This window comes from Rhipicephalus sanguineus, chromosome 2 (assembly GCF_013339695.2).
Source record: "Rhipicephalus sanguineus isolate Rsan-2018 chromosome 2, BIME_Rsan_1.4, whole genome shotgun sequence".
NCBI lineage: Eukaryota > Metazoa > Arthropoda > Arachnida > Ixodida > Ixodidae > Rhipicephalus > Rhipicephalus sanguineus.
Window position 1 is genome coordinate 91,009,416 of NC_051177.1, and position 26,411 is coordinate 91,035,826.

At 46.7% G+C, this 26,411-nt stretch overlaps 1 protein-coding gene across 1 annotated transcript in view; it reads left to right on the plus strand.

Moving 5' to 3' along the window:
* The window catches only part of LOC119383363 (uncharacterized), a 305,608-nt gene that overhangs the window by 152,755 nt on the left and 126,442 nt on the right, over positions 1 to 26,411 (plus strand). The window contains exon 3 of the mRNA XM_037651457.2: positions 9,510 to 9,586. The gene's annotated coding sequence lies outside the window, so the exon portion shown is untranslated. The remainder of the gene's footprint in view (positions 1 to 9,509; positions 9,587 to 26,411) is intronic.

A 26,411-nucleotide genomic window follows, 5' to 3' on the forward strand; every position in this document is an offset into this window, starting at 1 on the left:
ATTGCTGTTTGAGTACAATATTATCTTTATTTCTTTTCTCGCGTATGACGATCGCGAAATCGTAGGCAGATTGTGAAAGTTAAGCGATAGCTTGCAGTATTTATGGCTGATGCAGCTATTCTTCAAAGGAGGCGTACTGTTTTAGCTTCACTCGTTGATGCTTTAGGTGCGTGGGTTCCGTGACGGTTCGCTGTATGGCGGTCCTGCGTACGGCATACGTACGAAGTTAACGCACTTGCAAGGACATGTATCGTACAGTTGTGCCAGGATGTACCCATCAAGTCACCTGTGATTAAGCCATCCCAGATACCAGAGAGGCTTTGAGTGAATTACCTCTCGAACAGGACTAATTTACATAGAGCCATCAACGCAAAATCGAAAACGGAAAGAGAAAGAAAATGAGAGAGGGGAGGGAGAATGGTTAAAAATTAATAGCCGTAAAAAATGGCTGTTATCTTAGGAAAATATTGCAGGGCCTCTACTATAATTATAAACCCTCCTTTTCATCGACACGAATTGTGGGAAACAGTGTTAGCTTCCGTATCTTAAAAATTAAAACGCTCACAATAGAGCATGAAAAACTTTATTAATGAGTTGCTTGATTTAAACGTAGGATCTTGACGCATGTTGTATAGGAAAGAAACAAAACAAGGCACACTGATATCGCCACGGTGCTTCTTCGCTAAAAAGCTACTGGGCAACAACGTGTATTCGCAACAACGTGTGACGCTAAAGATGTTCGTAAAAGCATATTTTAAGCAATCCTGTAGCTGGACATAGAATTAGAAGGAATCGGCCGACCAATGGCGAAAAGCGACGTTCCGAGTGCTTAGCGCAACTCAACTCAGACTAAAAGGAAACAAAGGTAGGGCTAGAAGGGAGGGCAAAACGACATCGTGAGCGCTGTCGCCTCGTCCTTGTTTCTACTCCTACCTTTGTTTCATTTTACTCTGAGTTGTGCTAAACGCTCAAAACGACATAGCATATACAAACTCACCCAAACTGCTACTCCTGCAAAAAACAAAAAACAAAAACAAAACAACAACAACAGAAACAAACTCTTATCATAGAGAAGCTCTGTGGATTTGAAGCCCAATTCTTTGGAGCCGTAACTTCCTTTGTCTGAACGTAAGTAATGACACGGAAATATCGCTTAGCCCTAAGGTTAACTAATTCTTACGAGCCTGCGTGCAGCCTTTTGCATATATGCACACGATGTACGTGACCAGCTGCCCTGGGACCAGTCAGTTATTCCCTGTTTCCGAATATCGTATGCGCAAAACGTTTAACCAGGTTCTGCGAAATCTCCAGCTTTCTTCCACTTCTCTGGCTTCCGATCATGCTCGCCAAGTGCCAGCCGGAGTTGGTCTTGAAGATCTCGAGTGAATGAATGCAGTAGCAGGCGAGCCAGTGATGATAAAATCTGCGACAACTACGGTTTATGGCAGCTCTTGGAAAAAACCGATTTTCTCTCATGGCTCCTCGACTGTGCATTTCTCAATACACCGCGCGGAAAAGGAAAGCAATAACTAAAAAAAGGAGGGTGCCTTCGTAAGACTTCGCGTATACAGCAAAAAGCGCAGGTGTTTCAAGGTCATCACACACAATACGCTCGCCGAAGCCATTTTCCCGCTCTCGTAAAAAATATTCTTCAGTTGTTGCTCACGTCTTTTCCTTTTCAACGAAGCCGCCCCCATGACTCGGCTATACGACGCCTGAAGGATATCTCTCGCCTATATACCGGAATTTTTTCTCGGTTTTGTTTTTCCCCTGCTTTCTTTGAAGCATTGCCTGTGTTTTTCTCTGTACACGGGACATATATACTCGCTACCTCTACATCTGTTAGCTAGCGAGAAAGTGGTGGTGCCCAGTCCCGTTAGCACGTGGTCATTTCTTCGAGTCACACGTCTTACGCATGATTCTGGGGCCGCTTGAATTCCCGTTTCCGGTCACTAAATTTAAATTATGGGTGTTTCACCCATCTTAGTAGCTCAGAACTTTAAGGTGTCGCGCTGCTAAGCTATAGAGGGCACGGGTTCGATTCGCAGCCACAACGGCCCTATTTCGATGGGAGCGAAATGCAAAGAACACCCTTGTGCTTAGATGTAGCTGTACGTTAAAGAACATCAGGTGGCCGAAATTAATCCGGCATATGTCAAAACTATATCGTGGTTTTGGCACGTTAAACCGTAGCAATTATCTTCGATCTTGCTCTCAGAAGTTATGGGTTGCACATAACTTCTGCAGTGGTTGCTAAAACGACGCGTACTGAACGCATTGCTGGTGTTGTTCAACTGTCGCAATGTCTTTTGTCTCACTAAATTTGGAAGTTTAGTATCAGACTGACGTACTGAAGAATAGCGAACGATACAGAACGAAAGGCGGGTGGCGTGGCCTCTGGAATATATCAATTCCTGCTTCATACTTGATTAAAAAGAGCGAAGACTAAGGATTAATGCTGAACCTGTTTACTCGTTCACATATACGGTGGATAATGCACTCAAAGATATTTATGTTTGTAACAAGAACTGAATAAGCTCACTCCATGGCATCTTATCGATGGGGCAGTGCTTTTGGCAGTTGCTGTGGATTGCTATGTTAGTAAAACGCACAATATTCTTCCACTTTATCAAATTCTATAAAGAAAACTTCGCTTTGCTTTTGTTCATACAATCGAGTTATACGAAACGTATATAGCCTGCATATTCTGTAGGCAGGTGTACTGAAGACGCATGCGGGTTTTCAAAAACCCCCTCCGCTCTTCTAATCTGAAAAGCATATATTTTCGTGTTCGCCTAAACAAACGAATTGTTGGTAGTCAGCGCTAGCTTGGTCCTGTCTGTTCTTTCTGTATCGTCGTTTTTCGCGCTGTTTCGCAGACATGAAGGTGCGCTGACCACTTCACCCAACCTGTATGTATCCATCAGGGAGCATTCCAACAACCTCCTTGCTCCATTCTTACACCAAGCCGTTCGGTTGCACCTTTGACAGCGCTCCTCACTCCGTATCAATAAACCAACCCTGCAAATTCGCCTCTCCTTTATACCCCGTATAGGTGATGCGGAATTCCGCTCCCAAATCGCAGCGACTTATATACTGCAAGTGCCCGGCATTTTCACCCCTGCAGTCTCCATGTCTCTCGGAAAAAAAGGGGGCATCATACTCACAAAGCGACACTCTATTTCTCTCTGTCTCTCACATTCATACTTCTTCATCGATTGATCTCCTCCCCCCCCCTCCTTACCCTCGAGCTGTGTTCGGAGTCTCCCGCGTCCACGATAACTTGAAGGGTGTGCCGGCGGCGGTAGCGTCAGCACAGCGTACGGTAAGTCCCGCTTTTCAACACGCGTGACCGTTCTCCGAACGAGAGCCCGCGCCTCGCACACCCCGCGGGCGTTATACCTGCCGCCCTCATCCGAGGGGACCGACCGGTCTTCATTCCGCCTCCCATAGGAACGATGAGAGGAGGGCGTGGATGCTGCGCCCGCTTTCAGCGCCACGCGCACTGTATATGGCGTCGTCGTCGACGCTCATGGGATCCCTGGAAGAAAACGCTCGCGCGACTCTGTCAACTCAATAAGCTGCGACGCTCGGCGATCGAGATGGATGAGGTGTGCCCCCCCCCCCCCCCTACGGCTCCCGTACCCGTGCTCGATCCGTTTGCTGAATGGAGGGATGAATTTTATCAACTTATTTTTTTCTGTTTTGCTGATCAGCAGGCGTTCTGATGTGGACGATGAGCGGCCCCGCAATCGAGGGACCCCGTGGACTGGGGAACGCCGCGCCCTCTTTGATGCTCTCTTACAAAGCGCGTGTGTTTCGTACGCTCTCTTTCTTTCTTTCTTTCTTTCTTTCTTTCTTTCTTTCTTTCTTTCTCTACTACACGTAGTTTTGAGTACAAATCCCAGTTCTGCTTATCCCCCCCCCCTCCCCCACTCTCTTTTTCTATCGCGTTTATTCTTCTTTCTTCCGTTCTTTCTTCTTTTGTTTATTCGACAGGCTGACATTTACCTGCGTGGCGTTTTTTTTATCTCCTTTCGATCTTCTCTAATACTGTTTACGTGCTGGTGATTGGTGCGGCGGCGCACTCTTGAAAAGCGATCCGTGACACGTACGAGAGGGCGTCTGCTATGATTCGATAAGAGACGCGGTGCAGCCATGGACGGAAGGAACTCGCAGTATAGATTGAAGAGTATAGGACGGGCTGGTATCCTTTCCGTCATTTATGGATGATACGTGTGTACTTTGATCGAGCTGAAGGAACCCCGAGGTCGTTTCGACCACCCCTGAAATTTCCTCGGCTCCATTGCGTTGTCCTCTTTTTCTTTTTTGTGTGTTTCGTTTTTCAAAATGCAGGAACAATTACGGAGTCTTCGAACAGCCACCGATTCTTCTTTTACGGCGTGTTCTTGAGAACATAAAGAGCGCCGTACGGCGAGGATAAATTGAAATATAATGATCCTCCTCTAAAGCGTGTGATCGAACGATGCCGGTTATTGCGTGCGGGCTGCTGATGCGATGTGATAAGTTTCGCCTCGGTGCACACTAGCCAAGTCTAGCTTGTAGCCAGGAATCCAATAATATACCTTCTCAAGCTCGAGGGGTCACCAGTACGACGTGCACGACCTTGTGGAACTCTGACGCTTTTACTAGGACGAAACGTTTACTTTTGTCATGAGAGCCAGGTTTTGCGAGATATCGCGATACCTGCTGAGGTACTTCGAGATTTAGCGAGACCTGACGATACTTCGCAAGACTTCACGAATAGTAAAAGAAAGATAATTACCGAAAATCAGTCGAGTCACGTGATACTAAACTGAATGTATTGGCATTTTCGACTGACGGCACTCGTGGGGTTTTCACTGCATTCGTGCGGTCCGTATACGTTCGCCTGGGCACCACGCGTAGGTAGGTACGTAGGTATAAGGTCATGCGTTATGTAGGTACGTATAGGTAAGTAAGGTTAAATGGGGTCTAACTGAAGAGACTGAAAGCGATACACCTCGCCTGTTTCATTTTTTACTCTTTGCGGAATCTATATTATCATTAAGTATTAAATAGACAGCATCAGTACCGTAGGCGTCTCGATCGCTGCATAAGAATGCGGCATAAGATCTCGGGTACGCGTATGTTCTTACACAATTTCTGCAAAAAATCGATTGTTTGACTCTTACCGCAGGGACAGCCGAAACCCGGTATGTTAGAATGGGAAGCAATACAGTCACATATTGGACTTAATTAGGACATTATTGTCCTAAACAACTACATGTGATGCCGCAAATGCTATCAATAGCTGGCTGCGGCTAGTTAAATTGCTTATTACAGAAAAAGAAATAAAATTACTCTCGAAAATACACCAGACGCAAAACGACAGCTTTCGTAAATGTAAAATGATGTACTTACTCCCGGCCATTATTATTATTATTAATATTTTTTAGAGAGACACGTCCGAACTCATTGACGTGAATGCGAAATTAATAATCCCACCCTCGCTCCACTCACCCCCTCCACCGCCTTCAGGATCTCCTTAAAACCTGCCATCTATGAGCCCAAAATCCTAATTTGCATTCCTTTTGTGCATGTCTCAACAGCAAAATCTTAATCAAGGAGCGGCAGTTCGCGCGGGAAATATAACAAAGTGTAATTCTTGCATAATGAAACGTGGGGCCGTGTGTCAAGGCTTCACCGCGCATAAGTACGCTTATAGGTATTCAAGCTCGCGTATAGGTACGACATGCCTTAGGTACCGCGTTTCACGAGCTATGCAGTTTATGGTGCAGCACTTTAACCCGTAACGTCGTGACAGGAACAGAGGCTATAACAAGAAGACATGAAAAGAAGGAGGCAAATGAGAAAGCTAACGAGAAGTCGAGAAGAACATGGGCTAAAACCGCGGATCCGACTTAAGAAAAAGCTCCCCCCACCCCCTCACCCAAAGTCGAACGACACACCGTGCACCCTTGTCCATTGCAGGAAGGTGCGTGAGCAGCGTCGACACGGTGTCCCTCTTAAGCTCAGAGCCGTGGGCGTGCTGCTCTTGCGTAGGAACAGGCGTCCCGCTTGAGCCCCTGCGGCTACACCCAATGAAAAGTGGCTGATGCATCTTTAATGTCCTCACCGCCTGCGCTGAGCGTCTCGGCCGCGGCGCAGTGTATATGCGAACATACGGGGGTTTCGCGATCTCCCGACGCGCACCTCGGCGCCGACACAAAGCGCCGCCGTGACCGGTGAAGGGTCCTCAAGAATGGAAGAAGCCTAAAAAGTATACATAGATATAAAAAAGAAGTCTTGAGAATGACGAAACAGAACAATAGACAGGAAGGCCGTCCATGGCCAAACCAGCCGGCTCTTACGGCTGCCCGGGGTGTCTTGGATGAGATGTCGGCTTGATGCGACGACGACGCTCTTCCTTCACTCTTTTTCTGCTTCTTTTTTTAGCGCAGTAAAACGAAAAGTTGATCGCGAAAAGAAAGAGGCGACTGTAGAATTAAAGTGCAAGAGCTTTCAAAGAAAGAGGCGATGAAGTTATTACTGATCGATTACTTCCGGCAGCAGTTTCAACATTAGAGTGACGTAACATCCGGAGCGACGCTGTGGAGCGCGTACCCGTAGTAATCGTCGTTTTTTTTTTCTTTTCTCGTGTTATTGTCTGCCACGCCATTTGCCTTTTGTCAGTACAAATCACCAACTTGCGCAAGCCTCCTCGTTTCTACGCGGTTAGCGTAAAGAGTTCTCATGACGTTACGAGAGAGATAAAGGTTGCTTATTGTCGTGTCTGACGGAAGGACAGCTCATCCAGTCAGCTTCAGTGCCGGCGCTTCTTAAACACAACAAAAAGTTGATAACAGAAGCGCCGTTGCAGCGGCGCTTGACAAGCAGCGAAGCCTTATCGCGTAGGCGCACGACATATAACTTATGAAAGCCCTGTTGTGATATCACAGCATTTCTATCATATTTTTTATTGGGTTTGAGGCAACCCTGCGACTATGAAGGTAATGCCCAAAACCTGATCGCCGAAACCTAAGGATAGGTGTACATTTTTTTTCTTTTCTTTTTTTTTCTTTCGCACGCCGGCTTGTTGCCTCGGCCCTTCTTCCCGTATTTCGTTCTCCCTTCCTCTTTTTCTTAGTGTGGGGTAGCAAACCAAAACAACGGAGCATTATAGTGTCCTGTTGACTGCCTTGCACTTCCGTTTGGGGTAAGAATAAATTTCAGAGCGTGACAAGGCACGCTGATTTCGTGCTTCTCAATTAGAATTCATTTTATCATAATTTCGTTCAGAAAATGAAAAAACTATAGACAAGAATTTTAGTGGCTTCTTCGGGGAATTCACATATGGCTGGGAGCTGCAGGTCAGGTGGAGCAAACGAACGCAGTAGCACCCGGCCTGTCCTTATCGCATGCTCGCCGCCAGCGAACACTCGCCATCAGATGTGACGTAACCAATCTTGTAGTACATATGCTGGTCTCGCCGACAAGTAATCACTGGGGCCAATTTTTATATACGCTTACTCTAAAAGTGGATGCGACACCAAAAAAAAAACGAACATGTCTATAGCAAGCATTCTTCCGTAATAGGAAGAATGAAGGCCAGAAAAAAAAAATAGTGAAGCTGTACAAATTACTCTTGTACTGACTATTCTCCGGAGGCTGCTCCCTCGACACATTATTTATTGCGAAGTTCGCGCGAGGCTCTGACGTGAATGAAGACGTGGAAGTTGATAAAATTTCTTTGTTGACGCCGACCGTCCTAAGCTGATTACGTAACTCGCGCGCACGTTGTAGTGCACTGACTTGCATGTCAGCGCAAATTTCGATCTGCTCAGCGGTGGCCGATGAGCACTTTCTATGACGTGAATGCTAAAAGACTGCACCTTTGCCATTACATCAGTGCAGCTCGGTTAATTGGCTCAGAACGGAGATGCTCTCTCGCGAGGTTATTACATTGCTGATTAAACGTTCACAGTGCCGGCAAGGGAACAATTTTTGCGTCTTGTTTCCTCTGTTTGAGCTCGTGCGTTGTGGGTGCTATAGCTTTCATTCTGAGGCTTCCTTATCAGCCTTGATGGGAGGCCGAGAAACAAAAGGAAATATTAAAACGCACTTCGTTATACCAACGCAGCTCATCTGATGAACGCATATTGTAACGTTCGGGGACACCACATGCTTTTAGTGGAGCTATCTTGAGCCTCTTTGGCCTGCATTTGTGCATTGTGCTAGTGCTCTTCAAAGCGCATCTTATGCACTGACCTTTTCATGTATTAATGGACTCACGTTTTCATGTACTCACGTTTTCGTGCGAAGTTAATAATGAAGCATTCTTTTGCTTATCCCGGTGACCTTGCGGTAAGTATATAGATAGGCTGTCTCGCGTAGCTTTGGAGCTCTGCATTAACAAAAGAAAATAACGAAGTAAAAAAAAACACACAAGAAGAAAGATTCGAGTATTTTCAACCCCCAATACCACCGCGCGAGGTGGTATCGAACCTAGGGGCCTATCGAGAGCACGGCGCACGTAAAACACGATGTATGCGGTTGTATATTTTTAACGTGATAACATTAAAGAGCTCATTTCGTAAGAAATTCTGGTGTCGGTGTCGTTAGTTGTGAGTGAAAAATCAGCGTTGTCCGTGACCGAAAAATTGAGAAAGATGCAAATAAGGTAAATAATAAAAACTTCTGGTCGAGTGAGAATCGAACCCAGGCCTTCTGCGTGGCAATCAAGTGTTCTACTACAGAGCGACGCCCTTGCTTGAAACTGCTTGGGAAAAAAAAGCACACACACTATGTGAATGTCATATAGTGGGAGGAGTCTCCTTAGCGCATGTAATATTGCGTGCCAGAAGCGTAGAATCGCGCCAGGCGTCAAAACATGTGAATTGCGCAACGAGCATGTGTTTTAAAGGCCCACGCATTTAAAAGCACTCAGACATATTTAATCATCATCAGCAGCAAAAGCATCAGCAAAGTGAACAGCTGCGTAGGTTCGCGTGTTGCCTTATGGACTCGTAGTGGGTACTTCGCTGATTCTCAAAAGAAAGAATTATGGCGTAGTGGGCAGTGCACAACTGTACTTGCAGTAGGCATTCTAGGATAGTTTAAAACGGCCACTGTTACGTGCACAGTCGGTCGTTTCCTTGCGGCACGGTGGAGGCATGCACCGAGAACCGAAGCTAGACTATAGCAGTTGAGAAGGCGATGCGCACGGGGCCCGATTACGCTGTCGTGTTCTACTCTTGAGGGGAAGCTCAGAGCGCCCTCCAATCCTAAGCGATACCGTTGCGCACGTGAATTAGGCTAAAAAATTTACGAGTTCAAAAAAATATACGGATATGAGGTTTTCATGCGTGTAATTATCTACTAGGCCTACCCCATGCACTGAGAAAGTTAGTTGCCACAGTTGAACCAGCTACTTGGACAGTGTTAAAGTATATGCATGCAGAAGTTTATGATGCGTTGACGTCTTCGCTAACAATGATCGCAATTACCTTCTTCTTTCGGTCTTTCAGTGTTCACTGCACGCTCCGATCAGCGTCTTCACCCGACACGCGTTGCTGGACAGGATTCTTGTGACGTGACATTCAAGGTGAGCCCTGAAGACTCGAACGAAATGCAATTGGCGTGCAAACGCGCATTAATAAACACGCACTCGTTATTATTTCTACATATTATGTGCACAAGCGCGCATAGCGCGCTTGTACAGGCCTAGAGCTCGCACGTTCGTAGAATCTCGTTTTATTTGCGTAGCACTGCAAGCTTCAACAGTGATATACGCATCTGTATTTTTGGAAATTACTTTTGTCTCTAAGGTTAAGCGCGAAGCGACGGCAATCGCCATAAGACTTGCACAAATCGTTTTAAGTTGTGCTACGACCTATAGGTTTCTTTCTTGACCCCATGTAGCTCTTATACACAGTTTCGCATGAAGAAATATTAGAATAACTGATTCATTCGATGTTATGTGTCTCGCATGACGAGTCTTTTTGTACAGAATGAATGAATGAATGAATGAATGAATGAATGAATGAATGAATGAATGAATGAATGAATGAATGAAGGAATGAATGAATGAATTTGAAATGCGTCATTATCCGACGGTGTAAGTAGAAAGAAAGGGAAAGTTGTGTCAAATGTAATAATATTAGGAATAATTAATCAGTAATTAAACTGCTGAGCTATACACCACTAAAAACTCAATACTGCGTATTAGAAACACGGCTATATGATATGCGGCGAAGCTTCCCGCACTTAAATTATAGGATGATGACGTGATAAACACTGCGTATAACACGATATAATACTTTGAACACTACCACGCTGCTATAATTAACTAACGAGAACGAGTATCTCTCGGAACCAGGTGGAGATAGAGGTTATCCCGTATTAATATTCAATAGAAATATGCCTTGCTTATGTTCTGCTGGTGCGCCGTGACAGCGTTACGCTGGCATAAGAGGATTAAAATGATTTTCTGACAGCGTCTTGCGTGGTTCGCATCTGTTGTGGAGCGCTCGCCGTCATCTAGCCGTTTATTCTCCCAGTGCCGAGTTGTTTGTATGTTTATTATAGACTGCACACATGTTCGTGCTGTTGCGCTTTTGTCTTCTCATAAGGTGAAGAAGATAAAGAAGGTAAGCATTAATAAGATGAGGAAGATGAATATTTAGAAAACCGTTCTCAAAGCAGCATTTAATCGATTTGGATTGGATTTCATTGTTTCAAGTATTCTGTCTTCGCGAGCCTCCTCATTAGGACATTCTCATAGGGATGCGAGCTCCGCTATCGAAATGTCTTTGATTGAATCAAGAGGCTTTCATACCATTATTAAGTTACCATTATTAAGTTACCATTATTAATTCGTACTGATTATTCTAAAATCTTTTTTTGAAGAGGCATGTTATTCATGTGTCAATTTTTGTTAGACTATCCGTCTCTTGGTCAATCACCCAAGATAGGTATGAGCCATTGTCCTATATGCTTTCAACTTCAACTCGAACTCGAAGCAAAAACCGCTCATTCCTATAATGGCGGAAACTCGGACGCAGCATCAAAATGCAGTAAAAAAAAAATAGAAGGTAACGCACGAAAGCCTGGAAGGGAACGATCACCGAACAAGAGTCGAGGCGACACGTTCCTCCTGGTGTCGAAGTGGTGGCGGCGCTCCGCAGTCTGAGGTGCCGTGACCACCGCTTAAAGCGTGGCCGGATCCGGCCGGACCTGCTCGCTGTTAGCTTGCGCGGCCGTACAGCCACGACTCGTGGGAGTTATTTATTGAACGCTCGAGAAGGAGCGAGGACACGTTCAAGGGAGTCTTTGGCGTCGTCGTCTCTTGGAACGGCGGCTCTTACCGCAGAGTGGCGCTTGGTGTTTTCGCCTTCGCCTTCATTGTTCGTTTTGCTTTCATTTTGTGTCTATATAGCACTACGCGGATTATCTGAGAAGAAACCCGCTATGTATACCATCGGGTCGTGTTTTTATGCTTTCACGTTTTTTTTTTTCGGAAGAGAAGAAAAGTAAAGTTATCGGGCAAGTCTGTTCCGTGACCGGTGGAATGCTTCACATTTGCCGGCACTTTTCTTAGCGGACATCTGCCTCCAATTGTGCTGGCCATCACGACGAGTCTTGCAGGTATATACGTGTATACATAGCGGCTAAGCTCTTAGCGCTTTCCTGCGTGCGTTACACGAGCAGGGCCATCACCGATGGAAGCCGGGCTTCTTACAGACTCCCCTTTACGACTTCGCTATCTTGGCCGCTGTTTTTCGGTAAAGAAAAGAGCAGCTGGGACGATTCCCTTCCCACTATTTCTCTCTCTCTTTGTCCGCTCGCTTGCGCCCGTTTAAGCCTTTATTCCACCGCCCGTTCCTTTACATAAGGATCTCCCTTTTAGCACTGCAGCGATAACCTTTCTTTAACGGCTGCTCTCTCGAAATCTTTCTCAGTTTTTTGCTTTTTTTTTCTTTGTCTACCGCTGGACATGGACCCTATAGCGGCCAGCGCTGTATTATCGGTTCTCTCATGCCGCTCGCGCGAAGAGCTCAGGCTTGTTCGTCGCGCGCTTAGTATACGAAGGGAGTGAGCGAGCGCGTGGCACTTTACGCGAGAAATTCACTGCAGCACCGTGAAAGCGAGAGCCGAGGCAAACTAAGCAGGAAACCCCCGATTCTCACTCGTCATTCTTCGTAAGAAAGGTGCGTGCGTAGTTGGCGCCCACGAAGCTATTCAAACGTGTTGAAACAGTGAATGACTATAACTAGTCGCATCGATTCAGCGTTTCAACACGTTCGAACCGTGGGATTCGTTTCCTGTACGGCTGAAAATGGTCTATAGCTTTCACTGTGCTGCATTTTACTACAGGAGCGGTGCCCGTGTGAGCCACAGAGGAGCATCGGGTGGGGCACGTACACGCTCCCTTTACGCGCGCACCCGGAGAGTTTTCTTTTGCGGCTCTCGATCGGCACGCTGCTGGCTGAACGCGCCGAGATTCGCTGCGTGGGTCGTCCGCTGCCGTTTTTATGCGGCCGTTCATTCGTGCGTACGCTGTCCGTTGCTCGCTAGTTTGTTGGCCGAGGGAAACGAAGGTGCGCTAACGGTCGCAGGCCAAACACACGCATAAGTGAGCACTCACTCGCATATACAAAACAGCGCGCACAACGCGCAAGCGCGCGAAGGTACGCAACAAACGGCTTGCCGTGCGTGCCATTGAAAACAGCGCATCCGCGGCTGTGCCGGCTTCTCTGTGTTCCAAAGCCAGGTCTCCCTTTTCTATGTATGCAGAACGGCTCTCGGGTTATTGCTCAGACGATCATACCCCCTTACTCGGTGTTCTGTTGCATTTGTGTGCCTTTATTTCTATCGCGAACTTCGTGCGCGCTCCGGGCTCTTGTCACGTTGCATTCGAAAGCTGTGTTCTGTGTGAAAGTGTGAGAGGGGAGGCGTTCAGTTGCCGTCTTGCACTTGCATTGTCTCTCTTCTTATTTACGTTTGCCTTGCGCTGGCTTACACCGAATGCCCGCGCCTCTTCTCGTTGTTTTCAAGTTTCTTGTGCTGTTTCTTCCCCCACTTTCGGGTAACGCTCATATTGCCTTTCGTAATCGGCGTCAAGTTGACCGGTGATCGAGTTTGGCGCAGACGGCGCCGCGGCTCCTCGCGTGGGTGTCGATGTTTGTGAAATTACGGAAACGAGAAAGCGATTGTTGGGACGCGTTGATAAATGACGTCCGCTGCAGGACAAGAAGTCCGAAGCAGTTTTCTTCTAATTCGAAGAACACGATATGACTTTCACTTTGCAAGAAACGGACGGGAAGAAAAATGGCATGCGCTGACAGAAAGCGCGCTCGAGCACGGAGAGAAAATTGGGCGTTTCGCTTTTCTCTCCCACTGTGTTTTCGACAGAAGAAATCCTGCAAATACGCCTCGTTTTCGTAATTCGTGCCCCCTTTACGCAAGACTGCGCAAAATTTTGAAAAGTCGTGCGGAAAAAAGAACTGTCGGCTTGAAAGACATTAAAGGCATGACACGCACATGCTATCTATCTATCTCACACACACACACAACAAACACATACATCAGTAAGCAAATAACTAAGCAAGCTATCTATCTATCTATCTATCTATCTATCTATCTATCTATCTATCTATCTATCTATCTATCTATCTATCTATCTATCTATCTATCTATCTATCTATCTATCTATCTATCTATCTATCTATTATCTATCTATCTATCTATCTATCTATCTATCTATCTATCTATCTATTTATTCTATCTATTATCTATCTATCTATCTATCTTATCTATCTATCTATCTATCTATCTATCTATCTATCTATCTATCTATCTATCTATCTATCTATCTATCTATCTATCTATCTATCTATCTATCTATCTATCTATCTATCTATCTATCTATCTATCTATCTATCTATCTATCTATCTATCTATCTATCTATCTATCTATCTATCTATCTATCTATCTATCTATCTATCTATCTATCTATCTATCTATCTATCTATCTATCTATCTATCTATTCTATCTATCTATCTATCTATCTATCTATCTATCTATCTATTATCTATCTATCTATCTATCTATCTATCTATCTATCTATCTATCTATCATCTATCTATCTATCTATCTATCTATCTATCTATCTATCTATCTATCTATCTATCTATCTATCTATCTATCTATCTATCTATCTATCTATTCTTTCCTTCCTGACCGACAAGGTGTCTTTGCTTCTATTTGCGGGCACGGAACCGGGCGCAGAACCGGAAGTGATTCGGACGCGGTCCAGATGTCTACAGAACGGCCTTGCTTGATAGAAGACACGCGCAAATGCAGGAAGAGCGCAGGAAAACGGCTCCTCGTCGTGGCCAATTCCACGTATTGATTCGAACCACCGGTGTGCGTGTGCGCGCCCGTGCGTGTGCCTACGTGTGTGCCCACCGTTTCAGATTCCTTGGCTCGCCACTCGGTGAATAGAAGATCCAAAGACATCTTATTGCATCCATGCGCACCGTTTCACTCGTGGCTTCCGCAGACGTGGAAAGATCAAAGAGCCACCTTAAGAGGGAATTCTTGTTTCCGGGCCGTGCAGCCATGCTGTCTGGAGGCTCAGCCTTGCACCACTTTCGCGTATATATAATTTTTGCTGTTACGATTTCTCTTCGTATCTGCTTTTCGTCGCTATATGCAGCGCCCTAACCTTGCCTTGGCTACCGCCTAGAAGTTCTTCCATTTTTTAGCCTCTTTCTGGGGAAATCTCGTTGCTACTCAGACGGTGTGTGCTACTCCTGCTCAATTAACTCATAGGTGCACTCAAAGGGTTGATTATTGTCTACGCTGTGCATACACGGCAGCGGTGACTAACAGCTACGCGGGCTACGCGGGCTTCACTGGCGTATTTGGGGTGTACGTACGCTAAAGCTCGTCTGAGAGCGTTGCTACGCTATCCGACACACGTTATCCGGTATTCCGCTTCTGCGTAATGCGGAATAGTGGACAGAGTACAACGTTCTTCTGTGACAGCCCGTTGCATGACGGGAACGTCGACGAAACGGTGACCTTTCGAGCTTCGCGCGCGCTTGAGCTTTGGGAAAAGGAAAAAGTCTGCTGGGTTCACGTCGAGGTTGTATCAGGACTGCATCAGCCCTGATGTGAGCCCGGCAGGCTTCTCGTTATCCGGAGAGAAGAGAAGCCTTAACGGCTGCCGTTTGGACGGTGTTCCTGCCAGCTTACGGGCTGTCACAGAGTCTCTATGAAAGGTCACGGCAATTTACTTGCAGGGAGCATTTTCAGCGTGGGAATCGCGTTGCACTCGGTGTGTCGACGCCCGTGGAAACCATTTTGAAGAATATAAATAATATGTACTGGATTGGATCAATAATTTCTTTTTACCAGACCAAATCTCATTACAAGGGGTTATGAAGCACCCCTTGGGCTTGTTGAAAAAACAGAACCTGCGGAAAGCTGACACGGCTATGAACTGCTCTGCAAAATATTACAGTCGTGCGCGCCGCGTGAAGGCCACAAGCGGAGCGCGAAGTTGCCGTTTCCTCAGGCGCCCTCTTTTCAAACAGAGGCCGGTTCTCACTCTCGTCGGTGGGCGGGGCGTCTGCACGTTGACGTCGCGGAGACATAGCTTGCTTATTGGCCGATAGCCGGATGAGATGCGCTTCTTGCCACGGGGTGCCGCCACTTGCCCGCGCCGCACTCCTCAGTCTGCTAACTTTAGACGGCAGGCGCACTCGCGCATGCGAATCACAGCGGGAGAGCGATCGCGTTTCATGACGCGCGCTGACGTAACTTCTTACCCCCGTGCCATCCCTCCCTGTCTAGCTTCCAGTGCGCTCGTCGGCACGAGAAAAGAGAGAAAGCGCTGAGAGCGTGCGCCAAACCCCCGTAACTCCGCTGATTCTTGACGGATTCGAGAAATTTTTGCGGCAATCGATTCGGGAGGCAGTAAACTCCGATACTAAGGTCATTAGATCATTACTTAGAAAAGTGGTTCATGACCACTTTAACGGACAGACTCTGTCATGTAATGCGTAAGGTGGTCAGAGTTACAGACCAAGGGAAGGGACGGGCAGTCGAGGAGGGAGGAGAATTACATGATGAGATTAGGAAATGTGCAGACATAACAAAATCCACATACATACATACATACATACATACATACATACATACATACATACATACATACATACATACATACATACATACATACATACATACATACATACATACATGCATGCATGCATGCATGCATACATACATACATACATACATACATACATACATACATGCATACATGCATGCATACATACATACATACATACATACATACATACATACATACATACATACATACATACATACATACATACATACATACATACATACATACATACATACATATAACATTATCCGGAACAGCATGCTTGCTTGTAACATTGTTTACTAACTTGGGGACGAAACCCTGCTTGACGTCTACAGGGACCGCTTTGTAAGGGGCAGAGAAGGAAAAAGGAACAGATAATAAAGATCAAACTAGCGCTAAGCACACTGGGCCGAGTGCCAGAGAGGATTTAGTTGCGCAGGGGAACTTCTCACGTCGTCATTAACCTGTTCGTCTGGGCGCGTAATAGAACGCCCTTCGCTGGAGCCTGTTGTGCAGGACACCTGCTTCCGATTGTCTCCTTGCTTTTGCTTGTTCCGTTGTTGCGCTGCTACGAGACGTGCCTGAACCTCGTGTGCGCTCTATCTCTCCTATGTGGAGGAAAGGCCGTGGCCATGCGTAGCACGGCGGAAAAAGAAAAGAACGAGCGAAGACGTACAGTGAGTGAACCTACAAATCCCCGAAGAGAAAGGAGTAGCTGCAAGAAAAGCTGAAAGACAAAAAACGCAAAGGGCAGCTTGATCAGTGGGGTCCCTGCCGCCATTAGCCAGCGAAGCCGACCGGCACGAATCCTTTCGGGCCGAAGGTAGCCGTACGTTGCCATTATAGGAGACGAGGCTGCAATCATGAGCTTTTTTTTCTTCGTCTAGTTCGCGCACTCCCCACAAAAAGTTTCTTCTTGAAGTCTTGTTACCCTCGGCGTAGCGATAATAACTATATACACCGTTTCATTTCGCACCTTTAAAGTTTTAGCCCTGAAGAACCTTAGTAAAAATAAAAATAAAAACGATTTCGCGAGATTCAGGTTGCTATAGAAACTGGCGATAGGCACAGGTAGGATAGTTGCACTCAGTTAACCTGTAATTCAAAAGTTGAATTAAATAAAGAAGTTTAATTTGAAACAGTGAGCTGGGTGGATTTTGAAGGAGGCGTGTAAGAGGAACACAAGTTTAAGATTAGGTAAGCTTTGTTACTGCTAACTACAAACCTCGTTTCTAATAGACGCACAATTAAATCTGGGTTGCAGATTGTAGTTCTGCTATTCTTGTATCACCATTAGGTGATTTTTCGCACGCCAGCTCTCTGAGGATGAGTGCCAACCGACTAATGACCATCTTCCGGAATAATTGTAGTAATTCCTCGCTTTTCGATCCCGCTATTTCGGACTTATCTACTTACATCATCATCATCAGCAACAAAAACAACAACAATAACAACAGCAACAACCATTACACACTCTATGCGCCTTGTAACTTTACGTCTGTAATCCGAGCTCTTCAGTTTCCCAGTTAACGGTGTTCTGCGCCGAGGTTAGGAATATGGGACTTCGGCTATATGATTAGGTGCTGTAGAGCCAGAGTGAAAAGCTTGCGGCAAGAAAGTTTCTCGAAAAAGTTTCATTTCACAGCTATCCGAAGCCCGCAGTAAACATAACGTGGCTACTCAACGTTGTTAGTATACATTAGTATACTGATAGCACAAGTTGGAAATATGCATACCACGTGTCTATGGAGAAATAGGAAGTTGAAACATTTTAACTATGTATTGGGATTGCTCGCTGCAATGTAGTCTAGCTTCCAATTTGTGTGCAACAATCAAACGACTACAAAGGTTGCGCGCCGCGCCAGGCTGCTGAAATACTAGGCTAGCTCACAGTTTCTGCCTTTGTTAAGTGTCCGTCGGGTCTGTGGCAACTCCTTATAACACCATGGTTATATTGATGCCAGTGAGACCTATGCATTTATTGCAAGGTTTTTAAGGCCGTCTAGACTTCTGCTGCCGCCCGCACGTGTTGTAGAATTATGGCGTGTGCAAGGGCGTAGCCAGAATTTTTTTTTCGGATGGACGAGGGTTCGGCCACAGTTTGTGTATGTTCGTGCGTGCGTTTGTAATGTGTGCATGTATACACACACATGCAAAATTGAAAAAATTCGGGGAGGTGGGGGGATATTTGACCCCGCCCCCGAACCCTTCCCGCCCTTGGCTACGTCAATGGGCGTGTGGTTTCACAACATAATGACGTGTTTAGGCGTAGGTCGCCTTAAGCGCGCGCGGAAGTCCAACAACAGCCGCAATGCCGACAGGCCGCGCGCACTCCTAGCTGGTCTGACGACGCAATAACAAGGACAGAGAGCCCGAGGAAGTGAAAGGGACGTGCACGTGGGGGAATCCGCCTATTAGCGAGCACCGGCGAGGCTAGAAGGATTCGGAAGCAAGGAAACGAGGCTTGTCATTAGTGCTGGACAGTAGCTTAGCTTCCCGAGTTACGATGGACAGGACCGAGCATTCGCCTTCTTCTGCAGGCTCTGGTATGCCGATCTCTGTTTCTGTTCTTCTCTTCGCGACTGCACGAGGCCACAGAGATGTAGGGGCCAGAGCTTCCTGGCGCCCGAAGCAAATCTTCAACTCGGCAAGACACTGGTCACTTCGGATCGACGCATAAAGCCGATGGTCGTTAGTGTAGTTGCGCAGTCTGCGATAGCAAATAAGCAACGAAACGAGTGAATTCATGATATAGAAAAAAATAAACAGGGTACCTTATGCGCTCGCCTAAGATGACTGGAAAGCGAAAGCCGTCTTCTTTTCCTTATCAGTCGTTGTACTTACCCCACCCACTCCCCTCCGAAATCTTTTTGCACCTCACGTGGTTTTCCAATGCCTCAAGGATCGGAGACACCTCACCTGGTTTTGCACGGCCTCCGTGATCGGCACAACGGTGACCACACTATGATGTCATGGCACGACGTCATAATGTGAGGTCACGATGACATTATAATGACGTCACAAATTCTGGCGATCACAGATCGTCTAAGGCTTTCACCTTAAAAAGTTGGGCGCGCAGAAGGGAACACAAATGGAGGAAATGTGTCAGAAGCATCTTACGGGCGAAATACATGCGCGACTAACTGTTTAGTGGCACGAGCGCTGAGTGACACTCTAGTTTCTCTGCCAAGAACTTCCGGTCGAGCGCTTACTTCCGGTCTTCCCAATATTCATAAAAGGTCTCTTAAAAACTTGGAAATCGATGGTTATGATTAGAGTTAAGAGTTATTTTTGGATGCACATGATATCGGAGCATAAGTTGTCTTATGATGAAGGCCAAGTAACTGTCGGAATAATCAACGAAAATTAATTTATTGAGATGATTGAAAGTTTGTGAGCAGATATGGGGTCGTTGCGGCACCTGGCGAAGCAGATGTGAACCACGCGCATCTTTCTACGTGGCCTCTGAGATCCTCTTCAGCAGCGCGACGAAACACAATGTTAACTCAATTAATACACCAGGGCACAAGAACGCCGACGTGCGAGTGCCATTGCCAGACACCTCAGTCAAGAATTAAGGCCGCCTTCATAATTTTATTTTTTTTAAGACGATAGTCTTTCTTGGGGAACTTAAACGCAGAAATTTTGGTCTGTCTTTCTGTCTGTCTTTCTGTTTGTCGGCACGTCACTCGATTCAGCCACCCGGCAAAAGTGGAACCACTTTCCAAGGGCCAGCCATCTTGAACGGCTTACTAGGTTCATACTTGTGTACATTGTTGATCAAAAAGCAAACGTTACGCATATCTGAGGCGCAACATCACTAGGTAAGTATTAGGTGGTGTGTTCCTTTAATAGAAAATACATAGGTACGTAATTCTAGAGACCCTAGTTTCTTAAGCTGCGCTGAAAATGCGACTGCGCTGAAACTTGCCTTCCTCCGTGCCCTCTGCACGAGAACATTGTAGTGTTTCGGTTTCGGTTCAGTATTGCACTGTACGAATGCCATGGGGCGCCGCTCTGGCATTCCTGTTTTACCCGGGCGACGTGTAAATAAAAGAGTGGGTGGAGAGTACTCGTTGAGTGCAGACGTTTCTTCTGCTTCGGCGCTTCGCGCCAAACCGCGTGTTCGGGCTGGCTGGCGTCCCCGCCGGTCGCGTTGGCCACCGCCGGTCTTCGCCTGCCGCTGCGCCGGGACTACCAGCCCGCAACACAGCACTCATGCTTCCCGACGTATTGCCAGATGGCGTCCATATCTCACGCAGCGCCTCTTCTATCGTCTTTAGACGACATTTGCAGCGAAGCACGCAGATACGCGGCCAATTTTTTCTAAGGCGAGTCCTAACGAACTATAAGATCAACTCTCTGTCGTCCGAAAGGACCGAAATATAGGTATATGAAAGCATTCTTTGTCTATGTCGTTTCAGCGCTGCTAGCCTTTGACATGATATCAGAGATTTGTGGAAGTAAGGCTGCCATAGTCGGTAATTCGTGTGCTGCCTGTGAACGATGTAGCTGTAGTGGAAAAGAAACGCAAAATCCGCTCCAGTCTGAAATGTTTAATTTTTTCGTAGGAGCATCTGTCGACTAAGTTTTGAAGTTGGACATAATACTAGCGAATGTAGCCGGCCAGTGCTGAATAACACTCCAGCAAAACAAAAAGAAGTATCGCGAATTAGGTCACTGAAGAACATCTTTATGATACTAAAAAGTTGCTAAAAGGAGCGTCCTATCATATCATTTCGCTCTATCAATTTCACCTGAAATGTCCAAGGTGATGGCACGGCATCCTGTGCTTCAGCTCTCATCATTCGCTGGCGATATAGCAACGGCCCGTATTTCAGGCTGACACTGAACAGTCCTTAGTGCGTTCTCTCTCTATTTTTATACCCTATTCTAGCGCTTTTCCGAAGCGCCATTTCTCACCCATCCGGTGTGCCGCGGCGTTTTTTTTTTTCTCCAACATTTCGTTTTATTCTTCTTCCCAGCGCATTTCTCGACGTCCTTAACGCTCGCAAAACTCGACTATCGGTCAAGGCTTTTTTCTTCCGCCGTCGAGAGAGTGGCGGCGCGAAATAAGCGGCTTCCTCTGAAAATCAAACTGATGCCGTAACAAATATACGTTGAATATAAGCGTTACCCGCGCGTCAAAGGAGACGCGAAGACGAGGTTGGGGGGAGGTGGGGGGGGGGGGGGGGGGGGGATGACGGTGACCCAGAGACACAGTGCGGCGCACGAAAGGGCCCTTTCGGGCGAACGCTCCCGCGGACGCGTTCGCGCCTGCCGCTTATCGCAGCGCGACAGCGCAGAACGACGCTGCAGGCTGTCGCCATTCCTCATCCCTACGCGAAGACAGAGCTTGGAAAGGCATCTCTCGCCTTAGGCTTCCAAAGTATGCGCACCCCCGGGCTTTATCCCCCCCCTCCCCCCTTTTCCACAGCCCACGTTCATTTCAACCCTTTCGGGCATTCGCGCTGCATCCGCTAAGCCTCGCCCTTCGTCTCCAGCCATTGCTTTTTTTGTCACTCTCTGGAAGGGTGACGGAGCGCGCTTCTCTGTACCACATATAGTTGCTGAACGCGAATTCCTCATCAACTTGTTTTACTGGGAGGCTATTCTATTTCTATTTCTGATGGTTGGGCTTGTTTGCGACTCTAATGTTCGTTTGACGTTAGTCGCGTTATCTTAACTTTCCTAACACGGACGCAGAGCTCGCTCGCTCTGTCTTTTTTCTTACTTATCGTGTGCTACATATGTGAAGTCCGGATGTAGCAAATAATCAAGCCGTTACACTTGTTTGTCCCATAGCGCTATTCATTTTGGTGCGAGTGTGGAATTTGCTCTGGTGTGCGAGTGAAGGCATGGAGAACATGAACATTGTTAAATGAGAGTCAGCGTACCGCGCTTTCTGCGTCTGTATATAAGTACTGTAAGTATAAATATAAGTCCTTAGAAGTACTGTAAGTATAAATGACATACGCATTCATTCTCTCTATTCTTCCGTTTTCTTCGCGTTTGCTTCTACACATTGTTGCTTCAAGTTGGAGAACGCGATGTGGTTCCCTTCGTTTTTCTTTTTATTGTCTTTCCTTTTCTCTTACGCTGTGAAATGTGGGACTTGAAATCTTCCTCTTCGCCAGCCTATATGTGCATCACAGGCCAACGCTTCTACATAGACTGGTCTCCTTTCGTGTCTCTCGCACAAGGATAATAATAATAATAATAATAATAATAATAATAATAATAATAATAATAATAATTGGATTTCAACGTACCAAATCCACGATACGATTATGATGGACGACGTAGAGTAGGGTTGCAGAAATTTCGACCATCTGGTGTTCTTTAACGTGCACTGACATCGCACAGTACAAGGGCCTCTAGCATTTCGCCTCCATCGAGATGCGATCGCCGCGGCCGGGATCGAACCCGCGACCTTCGGGTCAGCAGCGAAGCATTTCGCACATGGAAGCTTACAGGTTCCCAATAGTCCCGTGTTGTACTGGCGTTTGTCGGAAGTGACGAGACTGTAAAGAAAGAATGAAGCTGGGGAACCTGCAGGAAGCGGAAGTACGCAGGAACGGAACAAAGACGTACATATATCGCCCAATAGTAGCGTCGACTATACCTCTCGGCCTGTCGTTAATAGCGCTCCCATCATTCATCGTCATTGGCGCTTCCGATGCGATGCTTGCCATCATCAATTAGCCGCATGTGTTGTGGCCCATGTCATCGCGAAAAGAGGCCTAGGTGGTGAGTCGCTTGAATGACGCCGAAGATTGAAAGAACGATGTCCCATTATCTGTAACGTCGGCTGCATTGAAGTGGCCATTAGCATTGACCATTACCAGGGACGTCTCAGCATAATGTCGGGGTGAAGGAAGTCAAAGTTTATGAATTGAACATAATCGCCCTAAGAGGTTTTCTATATTGCCAATATGTGCATGGTTGTTGTTGTTGCCATGGTTGAGAAAATATATATCGCAACGTCTTTACGTCTTCCTCTTCTTCGTTTTCTTCTTCTTCTTTGTATAGAGCGTGGACCAAATTGAAGGGGCTGTTCACTTGAAGGAGAGTACTTGTTTTTCACAGCGTCCGTCTGTTAATAAATAGCGATGGATGAGGTATCGGAGAGTCACGAACTTTTTGCACGTATAACTTCTTCAATCATCCTTTCTATCCTCCGGTCTTCTTCAAGCATCAAAACCTCGCTGAACTTACTTCCGGCGTGCTTCGGGCGCCGCCTCACCGCGTCCATTTCACGCTACGCGGCGTCCCGAGCTGCGTTCAACGGCTGAATGGCGTTTCACGTAATTGCGAACCTCAAGGATCAATCACTTAGAGCGTCCGTTCGGCCTGGAAACCGGGAATCTGCGCGAAAAGTGCACGTGTCGACGAAGTATTTAACGCGCGTCTAAAATACTGCGCTCAGTGTAATCGACCTTAACGTCCTTCATTATCTCGGCTGGCCGGACACCTATTTCAACGAGTTGTTGGTTGTATACGACCGGTTTTTTGTAAACTTCATGCTAGCTTCTTGGAAACTTAGATAGCGCATGACTGATGTTTGCTAACCCTCTCGAGACAGCGCCGTTTCATTCCAACTGGTGATGCTTTTCACGTACGCACCGAGCCGGAGAAACCGGTGGGCGTTGTTTACACTGTGCCTCTTCAATCGAGTTCGACCCTTGTCGAAGCTGCGACCAAACACTGCGCACCATTTGGACCGCTTGGGTCAGTCTTATTTTACGAGCCTTGACCCCTGAAAAGGCAAGCGAAAGGCTTAACAATAAGCAAGCAAGCTCTCGACCAAATAGCGTGAGGGCGACGTCTTTGTTCCGGATCATCGATGGCACGCACGTATCTGGACAAGAGTTATGGAAGCTAGCGCGGTTCTTTAGATAGCTTGTCTGGGAGCGTCTATATGGGGAAGCTGCACTTACGTTCGACTTAGTGTTCGCGTGTGGGCTGTACTTACATACGTTTGCCTGCAAGCTACACAAGTGCAAGATCTTGCGTGCGACGACCTCGACCGCGAGTGCTTGGCCACTTCGCGTGAGGGCCCAAGGTTTTTTACTGTAGGAGTATCAGGAACGCCAGGTCAGACCCTGTCATGATGGGCTTAGATTCCTGAATCGAACTACGCGCACTGCAGTGCAGGCTTCGTAGAGTGGCGAGACCGCCGTTGGTAACTACGACTCTCTTTCATGTTCTATGAAGGCAGAAGTTCAGGGGAGAATGGAAGCTTGAAGAGATGAAGGATTTGTTCAAGGATTTCTCATCTGTTATGTTCTATAGAAGAAATACAAGGTTCGGGGCCGCTATTGACACATGGCGAGGTGTTCGAAAGAGGGTAAAAAATCTACCGACTTTCGGCAGCAGCTCGATCGCTTCACTGCAGTGCGCTCTGTAACTGCACTCGTTGTCTCGGTGGAGATCATAATTTTGCCGGTGACGCTTTTTCAAATAACATTAAATTGCCTTACGCGTCCTTAGAATTGCCGGCATCTGGCATGGGTGTATGCGTCGCATATCGGAAGGCCGTTTCGGTGCTTTCCGGTGCTGCTGCCTCCGGTGCTGGCTCTTTTAAAGACGGCGACATAGAGTCATGACTTTTAAGGGCGTTTTCATCCGATTTTATTCATTGATTATTACTCCTTCAAGTGGTCATTGTGCAAGTGGTCTACCTACCTGATTGAATTGACGCAGTATAGTGGGAGGAATTTTCGGAGAGTAACACAGTTTCAGAAATCTCAATAATCGTTGCAAAAACGGTCTCCAGATTGCAGTAGCAATATAAAGGAACTAATGTACACACAACATATTGTGTTCCGCGTGTCGTGCACTGTCTTGCACTGTTTCATCACGCCGTTAGCGTCTACGCCACCAAAATTAGTTGCGATGCAATTGCGCATGCATAACTGGCTTGCCGCCTTTGATTTTTTGCTATATCTCTTCCTATAGGCCGGACATTGTCAAATTCCGCTTTTAGTCAACTCCGACTGGCCCAGAGGGCTGCTACGGCAATTCTGACTGACTTAAAATGCCGCCATTATGAAATTTGACAATATGGCGGAATTCCACAGTGTCCAGAATAGCACCCCTATTCCGTCCTCGTGTTCTCTATCCCACATGAAGAAAATTAAGGAGCCCTTGCTCTATCGGGAAAATGGGGGCAAGCGAAGCCGGGCATGTGCGTGCCTGGCGTACTACTTTCTTTCTTTCTTTCTTTCTTTCTTTCTTTCTTTCTTTCTTTCTTTCTTTCTTTCTTTCTTTCTTTCTTTCTTTCTTTCTTTCTTTCTTTCTTTCTTTCTTTCTTTCTTTCTTTCTTTCTTTCTTTTCTTTCTTTCTTTCTTTCTTTCTTTCTTTCTTTCTTTCTTTCTTTCTTTCTTTCTTTGACATTGCGCAATGCTCCCTCCTAACTGTGGCTTTCCTCGATGCCGGGAATTGGACCTCCATCCACGTGCTTAGCAGCGCAACACTTCAGTTGCTACAGGCAACAATGACGGTCATGCTCATATCCAGGCAATAATCAAATGTGGCAACGTCAGACGACAAGTGGCCTCGACAAAAAGATCACTATCCATATCAGAAACGGCTGATCCCCGTCGAGACTAGGACCGAGAGAGCATCACTTACTGGAAAACGGCGAATACGAATACCCATGTGACCGGCGCAACTCCGAGGGTCGCATTTCTGTACGCTGGCCGGCGCTGGGCTTTTAGCGTAGGACGCCGCAACCGAAGTCTGCGAGTTATAAAAGCTTCGCTTAAAAGGAATCCTTCAAAAAAAAAAAAGATAAGAGAGAGAGAGAAAGGTGTTCCTTTCAGTGGAGGCTCTGCCCCTTATACACGGTCGTACAGCGTTCAACGTCGCGTGTCCTTGACGAAGGACGACCGAGAAGAGGACCCTTTTTACGGGCACGTCTCGAACTGCGAGGCGACTTGTTGTCCTCTTAGTCTACTCCTCCTACATCCGTTGTTACGACGACGAGCGAAACGGACGACGACGCCCGCATCCGGTGCGACTAAATGCACCCAGAGAGGCGTGCATATCTCATTATAGACGGTGCGTTTCGGAGATGGCGCAAAAAAAAAGAAAAAAAAAACAGACAGGCTCGGCTCAGCTTTGTCAGCGCTGATCCGCGTGTCTCGCCGTCTTATAACAACCGAGGAGCACCTACCTCACGCGTTCACGCCGCCCGGAACGCCATTCATTTACGTCAGCTCTCGCCTGAGGAAACAGCG